General features: G+C 44.4%; 1 pseudogene; it reads right to left on the bottom strand.

Moving 5' to 3' along the window:
• Positions 1-9,014: 9,014 nt before the first annotated feature.
• LOC110258098 lies at positions 9,015-9,766 on the bottom strand (annotated as a pseudogene).
• Between the last annotated feature and the right edge of the window lie 680 nt (positions 9,767-10,446).

The following is a 10,446-nucleotide window of genomic DNA, read 5'->3' as shown; positions in this document are numbered from 1 at the left end:
AGATGTAACTATGGGAGCTCCCACTGTGGCTCGGTGGGTTAAGAACCTAACAACATGTGCCTGACCATATGGTTTTGACCCTTGGCCTTGCTCAGTGGATTCAGGATCTGGCATTGCCACAAGTTGTGGTGTAGGTTGCAGATGCAGCTTGGATGTGGTGTTGCTGTGGCTGTGGAGTAGGACTGCTTTTGCAGCTCTGATTCAACCCCTACCCAGGGAACTTTTATATGCTGCTGGTGCAGCCGTAAAAAGGAAAAACTATGTAACTCTGGCAGGCATTTGTGAATTGATGGCATTTAAAGCCATAGGACTGGACAAGATGCCCTAAGTATGCTGGTATCCAGGCATCAGCTTAGGACAGTACTGGGGGCATGGGGTTAGGGTGGAGCTTAGCTTGTGGGCTGAGGCTTTCATACCCACACATAAGTGTGCCTGCATCAGGTGGCAACCTGCAATGCTCCCAGGGCTTCCTCATTCCTCCCTCCCTATCTCCTCTCACGTGTCTTCCAGAAGCCCCCATTTCTTCATCCTCCATCAGCTGGCCATGCCAGTCAGGCTGCAGAACCCAAAGCAAATATCTAATGGTTCTCATTTGGGCACCATCTCCTTGACTGCCATGTCCTGGTATCGGTACATGGCATTCTCCCTAGTCCATGTGAGGTCCTGCATCCCGAGAACTGCAAGAGCTTTGAACAGTCATTCATTCTTCCTTTTGAAGGTGGGGGATTGAGCTCCATAGAAGAGACATTACTTGGCCAGGGGTATGAGACAAGTCAGCAGGAACTGGGAGTTCTGGGAGGCCAGGGACCATTGGGGCTGCATCTTGATCACTGTGCTGAAACGTGAGTTCCAACAGTAAAAGGGACCTTCTAAATTTAAAATAATGTAGGCTTCAAAAATCCTTTATTTTGAAACAATTCCAGATTCACAGGAAGGTGCAAAAGAATGTACGGGGGTCCTGAGGACACTTAGCCTGCTTCTCCCAAAGGGAATTTCTTTCAGGACAATATCAAAAAGAAGAAACTGACATTGGTACAGTCTACAGAGTTTCTCCAGACCTCACCACATTGTTATACACGCATTTCATCTGTGTGTGTGTGTGTGTAGGTGTGTAACTCAGTAATTTTGTTACACATAACTAAGGTTGTTTCATGCAACCATGGTGATGGAGATACCTAACAATACTTGCCCAGCACAGATCCCTCTTGCTACTCCTCTATAGACACACCCACCTATTCCCCTATCCCTAATCACTAATCTGTTCTCTATCTCCATGTTATTTAAGGAGTGTTATATTCATGGAATCATGAAGTAGGTGTCCTTTTGAGATTGGCCTTTCTTCACTCATTATAATTTTTGTAACGTTCATCCAAGGCATTGAGTGTGTCAATATTTTCCCTTTTTATTGCTGTATATTATTCCATGGGAGAGATGTACCACGTTTCATTTGTTCGCTCATTCACCCCTTGAAGGATATTTGGATAGGTCCAGTTTGGGGCCTTTATAAACAAAACAACCATAAAACATCTGTATACTATAGGGTTTTTTGTGTGTGAATTTAGATCTTCATTTCTCTGGGATATATGCCTAAGAGTGCAATTCCTGGGTCACATGGCAGGTTGATTTTTGGCCTTAAAAGGAACGGCTGAACTGTTTTCTGGAGTAGCTGTGCCATTTTATTTCCACCACTATGTATGAGTGATCCAGTTTCTCCCCATCTTTGCCAGTCTTTGATGTTGTCACCCTGTTTTTGTTCTAGTTATTGTAGAATAAGCTATGGAAGTGACTTCTTAGTGTAGTTTTAACCTGCGTGTTTCTAATGGCTAATGATTATGACCATCTTTTCTTGTGACTGTTTTGTGCATATCATCTTTGGTGAAAGGTCTGTCCATGTCTTTTGCCTATTTTCTAATTGCATGGTTTGTTTTTTAAATGCCAAGTTTTGAGTGTACTTTGTGTATTCTAGGTATAAATTCTTGGTTGGATAAATGATTTGTAAATATTTTCTCCTTGTCTGTAATCTTTTTTTTTCCATTCCTTTAACAGGGTCTTTTGCAGAGCAAATATTTTTAATTTTGACAAGGTCCAAATTATCCTTTTCTGAATCATGCTTATGGCGTTGAGTCTGATTAAACTTTTTGCACAGTCTTAGGTACCTTAGTCTTCTCTAGTTTTCTTCCTAGAATATTTATATAAAGTTTTGCATTTTACATTTATTTTCCACCATTAGTTTTGAGTTAATTTTTTATATGGTTTGAGGTCTAGGTTGAGGTTAATTTTTTTGCCTCTAGAAGTCTAGTTGTCTAACACCATTTATTGAAAATGATATTTTTCTTCCATTGAATTGCCTTTTCTCCTTTGTTCAAAGTTAATTTGGTATACTTGTGTAGGTCTATTTTGTGGCTCTCTATTCTGATCCATTTACTTATGTCTCTACTCCTCTGCCAACACCACATTGTCTTTTTTTTTTTTTTTGTCTTTTCACCTTTTCTAGGGCCACTGCCTTGGCATGTGGAGGTTCCTAGGCTAGGAGTCTAATTGGAGCTGTAGCTGCTGGCCTACACCACAGCTGAAGCAACACCAGATCCAAGCTGAATCTGCAACCTACACCACAGCTCATGGCAATGCCAGATCCTTAACTCACTGAGTAAGGTCAGGGATCGAACCTACAACCTCATGGTTCCTAATCAGATTTGTTAACCACTGAGCCACGATGGATACTCCCTCTCTTTTTTTTAAGGCTGCACTTTTGGCATATGGTAGTTTCCAGGCCAGGGGTTGAAGCTGAGTCACAGCTGGGGTAACGCACTGGCCTTGGGATCGAATCTGCTCCTCTGCAGTGACCGAAGCCTTTTAAATATGATTCTTTCTTTCTTTTTTCATTTTTTTTTTTTTTTACTTTTTTAGGGTTGTACCTGTGGCATATGGAAGTTTTCAGGCTCCACATCTAATCAGAGCTGTAGCTGCTGGCCTACACTACAGCCACAGCAATGCAGGATCCGAGCTGTGTCTGCAACCTACACCACAGCTCATGGCAATGCCAGATCCTTAATCGATGGAGAGAGGCCAAGGATTGAACTGGCTTCCTCATGGATACTCGTCTGGCTTGTTACCACGGAGCCACAATTGGAAATTCCATACCATAGGATTCTCAACCCACTGTGCCATGGTGGGAACTCCAGTGACACATTGTCTTGATTATTGCAGCTATATAGTAAATCTCAACATGAGGGAGAGTGTTTACTTCTATTTCCACCATTAATATTGATTTATGTATGTGTGTGTGTCTCTGTGTGTATGTGTGTATTTTGAGTGGGGGCTGAGAGGGAAGGGATTCCTCCTTATCTTCACCATGTGGAATTTTTTTTTTTGCTTCTAATTATTTTCCTCTTTGGACTGAAAAGTTTGATTTGAAAAAAAAATCTTTAAGACTTGTGCATAAAATAGAAATAAGTTAACCAAGTCTGATGCCTTTACCCAGAGCAAGTTGCATTGACTTTTAGCTTCTTGGAGGCCTTTTTCATGCTCATCAGCTCCCAGAGGAGCTTCTGCATAGTAGAGATTATAGTAAACCTGATTGTAAATGGAGTGGGTCTAACCATGAGCCTTTAAAATAGCCAGTAGTATTAGTTCTGAGAATATATAACACCTAATACAGTAGCTGATGGGTGTGGCAGGTGATATAGTTGAGAGAAATGGGTTTAATAGGGACAGAGTAAAGGGTCAGAGTGGGTGATTAAATAGTTAATCCCACTAGGGGATCATAGGTAGAAAAAAAGTATGGGAGACCTCTGTGAGTTAGTGACCTCTGTGAGTTAGTGATCATTCAAGAAAGCAAGCCAGCTTAACAGCAAAACCAAGCCGGCTTGTTTAGTGACAAAGCCACAAGACATGTCCTAAAACAATAAAACAATGGTGGAGTGAGAGCAACATCCTGCCTAGTGGGGTTACCAAGTTAATGATTCCTAGGACATGCTTCTCTGCACGCACTGAAACATAATATAGGAAAAGGTGACCTTATACTGAAACCTATGATGATTGATCATATTTTAACATATATTACCATTTTTTGCTCATTTCCATTGCACCATGACTGTTCCAGTTTGACCATGTAGAAGAAGAAGACCCCTGTGCTGGACATGGAGGAGACACTGATGAGGGAAGCTATTCGAGAATGAGGAAGACTGGAGTTCCCATTGAGGTGCAGTGAAAATGATTCTGACTAGGAACCATGAGGTTGCAGTTTTGATCCTTGAGCTCAATCAGTGGGTTAAGGATCTGGTGTTGCCATGAACTGTGGTGTAGGTCACAGACGTGGCTCAGATCTGGCATTGCTGTGGCTGTGGTATAGTCTGGCAGCTGTAGCTCCCATTCGACTGCTAGCCTAGAAATGTCCATATGCCACATGTGTGGCCCTAAACAAGAAAAAAAATTCACATCTTTTTTTTTTGGTCTTTTTTGTCTTTTTAGGGTTAAACCTGCAGCATATGTATGTTCCTAGGCTAGGGGTCTAATGGGAGCTATAGCTGTGGGCCTATGCCACAGCTGCAGCAACAACAGATCTGAGCTGCACCTGCAAAGTACACCGCAGCTCATGGCAATGCTGGATTCTTAACCCACTGAGCGAGGCCAGGGATCGAACCCACAACCTCATGGTTCCTAGTGAGATTCATTTCTGCTGTGCCATGAAAGGAACTCCAAAAATTCACTTGTTTCAAAAAAATTTTTGGAGTTCCCATCATGCCTCAGTGGAAATGAACCTGACTAGCATCCATGAAGATGGAGGTTCCATCCCTGGCCTTGCTCAGTGAGTAAAGATCCAGTTTTGCCCTGAGCTGTGGTGTAGGTCACAGATGTGGCTCGGATCCTGTGTTGCTGTGGCTGTGATGTAGACTGGCAGCTACAACTCCAATTCAACTCCTAGCCTGGGAACCTCCATATGCCACAGATGCAGCCCTAAAAAGACAAAAATAAATTTTTTAAAAAGATTTTAATTTTTTCTCTTATAATTGAGTTACAATGTTCTGTCAATTTCTGCTGTACAGCAAAGTGATCCAGACATACATATTCTTTTTCTGTCATTCTCCTCCATGATGTTCCGTCACAAGTGACTGGATATAGTTCCCAGTGCTCTACAGCAGGATCTCATTGCTTATCCACTCCAAATGCAATAGTTTCCACTGACTAACCCCAAAGTCCTAGTCCATCCCACTAAGTCACCTCTGATGTGTCACTTTACCTCTCGCTGAATTCTTTCTGTGCTGAACCCAAGACCCTTGGAGCCCCCACCTCCTCCAGGTGCCACCTAGTGGTTTCAAGTTAAGGTATAAAGGATACACAAGTACCCTCTAAGGCAGTATTTACTGTTCTGCTGAAGCCCACTGTTGAAACATAGCCCTAGTATTGTTGGATTTTTTTTTTTAGAGCTAGAAATTCAGATTTTTTATGTGCACTCTCTTGGCTTTTAATGTTAGGAACCAGCTGATATTTAAGATAATTCTGTGTGGGCTGAGGGAAATCATCTGTGGCAGGGATCTTTCCCCAGGGTGGGCAATTTGCAAACTTTGATATTCAGCTGGGCTGGTGGAGAGTGCCTTGTCATTGTCAGTCATGATGGTAACCTGTGATGGGTCAAGCAACTGTATGCTCAGGGTCCAGTCTGCTTCCAAAGAGCCCGAGGGCACATTAAAAACAGTTTATTTGCCCAAGCTGCTGTCACAGTCTTGTTTAATCTGTGCCTGTGACTTGCAAATCTTTCGTGTTTCCAGCAGGCAGACCTGAGGCAAACTTCAGCCCTGCCTGTTTCTAATTATCCTTGGGTCTTTCAAGCTGTGTGCAATTTGATTGTCTTGTATTGACTGGGAGCCAATGGTTGGAATTCCTCCCCTAGGTGTGGTGGTGATGCCTGGGAGGGAGGATGACTCTGTGCCTGTGTGTGTGTGTGTGTGTGTGTGTGTGTGTGTGTGTGTGTGTGTGTGTGTGTGTGTGTGTGTGTGCGCGTTTATATGTGCACATGCATGGGCAATGTTGGGGTCAAAAGGGAGGGCAATATTTTGGTGTGGAAAACTGAACCAAAAGGCTAGAAGAAAAAGAATTCCCTGAGATGGGACTAATACCCTTGTGAAAATGTCAGAAATATTTAGGAGAAGTAACTTCTTCCATTTTTGCCTTTCTTGGTTGCACCTGTGGCATATGGAAGTTGGAGGGCTAGGGGTTGAATCAAAGCTGCAGCTGCTGGCCACAGCCATAGCCACAGCCACAGCAGCACCAAAATGAGCCATGTCTGTGACCTACATTGTAGCTTGTGGCAACGCTGGAACCTTAACTCACTTAGTGAGGCCAGGGATCACACCTGCATCCTCAGGGAGATAATATTGGGTCCTTAACCTGCTGAGCCTTGATGGGAACTCCTTTCTTCCCCACCACACTCTCATTTTAAAGATGAGCATCCAGCAGAGTTTTCCAGAAGCAACATGACAAGTGATGGTGTCATGGCTTCAGTGGCTAATGAAAGATGATAATTATGTTTTAAAGATTTGTTTTAAAACAAACACCTTTGGATTCCTCACTAATTTTTAAGGGGATAAAGGGATCGTGAGATCAAAGAGTTTGAGGATTGCTGGTCTGGGTAGTTGCTGTCCACCTGGGCTGTACATTAAGGTCCTGGGTGTGGGGTTCAATTAGTACTGCTGCCTGAACTGCACCCCAAACCATTTGTCCCCAAATGCCTGTGGATAGGAAGTCACCCCATCACTGCTACCCACACCATCGCTATCATCATTATCACCATCACCACCATCATCCTTATCAGAATTGCACCTAGGGACAGTCCACCATGGCTCAGACCCTGTGTTCTGAGCCCAGAGAGGCCAGTGTGATCTTACTCTACAACAGGAGAATCTGGATAAGAAAGACTGAGGTGAGCAAGTTCACAAAGCTGGAAGAGTTGGAGCCAGGATCCCAAAACTGCTCCATCTACTGCAATGCACAATCGGGACATCTCCTCAATTGGGACATCTCCTCTGTTCAAGGTTATCTTATTGAAGTAAGTTTTTTTTTTTTTTAAGAGGAATTTTAACTGCTCAGACTTTATCTTTTTTTTTTTCAAGCTTCTCTTCTATTTTCTTAAGGTTCCTGTGGCCCCAGTAGTTTGTCTTTTTCTGCTTTTATAATCCTGAAATGGTTTGTTGGCTTTATGGTAGAATTGACACATGTGGCACTGGGGAGGCCATGGCACTGGCTCCCTTGCTCCCTCTGGGCCAGAACTCTGCTGGCAGCTACAGCCTTCATCTTGGTCACTGGGTGAAATGCATTTTTTGTGTGTTTTTGTCAATAGGACATCTTTTTCACCATCCCGGAAGCATCAAGCAATAACAGAGGTCTCAGCTTTGAATTCTACCCCTTCCTTTCCAGCTGTTTTTTAGATGCTAATCTTTCTAATGTTCTCTAGTTTGTGTGATTTTTCTAGGACCACCCCCCTCCCCCTCACATTCCTGTCTGGTCCTCCTGATTCTTAGGGCTTTTATGTTCTATTGCTTTAGAAAATTCTGCCTCTCAAGAACTCTCTCCTTCTGGAACTGCAATTTGTGTCACACCTCCTCATTCTATCTTCCTTTTTTTTTTTTTCTCTCTTTTCTTGCCACCGCTTGTGGCATATGGAGTCCTTTGGCCAGGGATCGGATCTGAGCTACAGCTGTGGCAACCCCAAATCCTTTTAACCCACTGTGCCAGGCCAGGGATTGAACTTGCATCCTGGTGCTGCGGAGGCGCCATGGACTCTGTGGTGCCGGAGCAGGGAACTCCCTTCTTCCACGTGTTTAACCTCTTTTTCTTAGTTTCCATTTCCCAGTTTTCCTGGGCTCCATCATCTCCACATCTACTTCCAGTTCATTCTCCTTCTAGGTGTGTCTCATCTGCTACTTAACCATAATAAGTTTCTAACTTCAAATACTCCATTTTCCATTAAAAACTTTTTTTATCAAACCAATTTGGTCCTTTTTGATGTTTTTTCATTAGTCAGAACTTTTCTTTAAACCTAAGACATTTTTACATTTTGTTTTATGCTTCCAACATCTTAGTCTTTGCATGTCTGATTCTGTTGCTGTTGTTCCTAATGACTCTTGCTCACAGTAGTTTCTTTCCTTGTGTGCTTTGTGTTTTCACTATAAGTGAAATTTTATCTGAAGGAATTCTTTAAGGCCTGTGTTTCACATACAATCCTCAAAAGGAATGCAATTGCTTGTGTGCCAGGAGCCTCAAGGTACTACCAACCTGAGGCCATTTAAACTGAAGTGTCAGCTTAAGGATACTTTCTAGTCCATGTGGGCAATATTGAATCTGCAACCCAAACAGTAGAGCCAGCTGTGCTGACCTACTGGGGAAGTTTTCTGTCCTCCCCTCCTATCTCTCCTTGCATGGGATACCAAAGCTATGTTGATGAGTTGTGGAATTGGTTCCCTCTTTGAATGATCATGTCATCTGTTGGGTTTAAGTAGGAGGGGGCTGTGAACTAACTCTCCACTTTGTAGCAACCTCAGGTTTACTGCCCACCCCACGCACAACCCCTGAAACAGCAATTCTATGTTGCCCACAACATAAGCAGAATAAAAAAGATGAGTGACAAGAGTGTTTATGAACTGGCTCCCACATAAAGACCCAGTCCTGGGAGTCACTCATAGGCCCTATGGCCTTCAACTGGCCTCAGTGTCACTCACTGGTCCTTTTCCTTCTATACCAGAATCATTGTTTCAAGGAAAGTGGGAGAAGGACAGGAGGACACAGTGATCCAGGTCCAAGGAGAGGAAGTGTGTTGTGGCACAAGGCTGAACTGCTCTTCTCATCCAGCCCTGGGGCAGCCCAGACCCTCTCAGTCATCTCTGAGCCAATCTAGTTCCAAGGGAGCTGTGAGCATTGCCCTTGAGTGGGAAAGGACCAGAAGAACAGGCCCAGCCCAAATGTGTCCCAGGAGCTGCATTTCTTGCTGGGGCAGCAGCAGAGCTGAGGACATTTCCTTACTACTCTTTGCTTAAAGGGAGATGTCTTCTGTCCTTGCCTGCATTTCGGCATCTCTTTCAACTCAAGAAGCTCTCGAGCTTCTTGCTGCATTTCAGCTCCTTGAACTTCTCAGCTAGGACCAACTGGCACTGCTCAGATTTCTTCAGGAAGTAGGGCCGATGGCCCTGCTGGGCCTGAGCCCACCACTCCTGCTTCAGGACCAGGCAGATCTCCTGCTGCCACTTTTGCTCCTGCTGTGCCATGTCTTGCTGCTCCATGCTCTGAAGCAGCTGCTGTGGTTTCTCATGCTCCTCCCCTAGCGGTGCTTCTTCAACCGTTTATTCACAAGCTCTTTCTATCTGGCTCAGATGTCATTTAGAAACTGATACGTTTTATCAAAAACCTCAGGATTATATTCCCCTGACAGATCATCAAAGCATGGGTCGCGGGCTACCTTCTTACTGATGGGGACAACTTGACGCAAAAATGGCACCTGGACCCTGGCTGACATTTCCAGAGGCCTGTGCTTATTGACCACATATGCTTTTTGGACAGGTGGTCTAGAACTTTGCTTCTTAGTGCTGTTTCCAATTACCAATTGTTTGTATGTCTTAGTCCCCACTTGGATCTGCAATTCCAACAGCCCCTCAAATGACATGACAGAAGTGCCCTTCCTCAGGGCCCCGCCATCCTCCTCACCATCCCAGGCCCTGTGGGGAGACCCAGCAGCCAACCCATCCCAGGAGCTCAGTCTCGGTATCAGCTTGTGCATTGAGCCAAAGACTAATAACACTCTGAAGTGAGAGTTTAACTAGAGAAACAACCCCCACCCCCCCACCCCTGGCTGAGGAGGCAGCTGCCTGCCTGAGAGCAGCTTTGTTTACCCCATGCCACCCTTCTTGTAATCTTGCAGCAGCTTCTTAAACAGGAACACTGTCTGCTTGGGGAAGGGGGAGGGCCAGGATGCTTGTATGGGAAAAACAGGTCACCTCTCAGACTCTGGGAGTGACTCCTCTGAGCCCACACTGGTGCTGAATAAACCTGGCTATTCCACGTCTCCAAGTGCAGCTTGTCTCTTTCTGCTGCCATGGTTTCTGCAACAGTATGACAGCAGAGTTGAGGCAAGTCCATCTAAAAGCAGAGAGACCCAGTCCCTAGGTCCACTGAGAAGGACTTAATGTGGTTAAATATGCAATTTTCCCTGACATTTTGGAAAAGTCTCTGCCACCTCATAGCTCTTACTTTGGTGGATCTCATCCTGGGCTCAGTTCATGGGTTGATGAAGGAAGTAATAGGAACCTTCCATGTTTTGCTATTCTTTGCAGGGAAGAGTGGCATGGAGGTAGGGATGGGATGGCCATTGTACAAGAGAGACAGACAGGGGTTATGCAATTCCCTGGGCTGTCTAAGGACCCAGAAATCAGCTTCTCAAGTTTTGGGGGATATGTAGGA

The sequence above is a fragment of the Sus scrofa genome, unplaced genomic scaffold, assembly GCF_000003025.6.
Source record: "Sus scrofa isolate TJ Tabasco breed Duroc unplaced genomic scaffold, Sscrofa11.1 Contig1214, whole genome shotgun sequence".
NCBI classification, from domain to species: domain Eukaryota; kingdom Metazoa; phylum Chordata; class Mammalia; order Artiodactyla; family Suidae; genus Sus; species Sus scrofa.
Note: the sequence above shows the minus strand (reverse complement) of the source record. Positions and strands in the feature narration are given on the sequence as shown.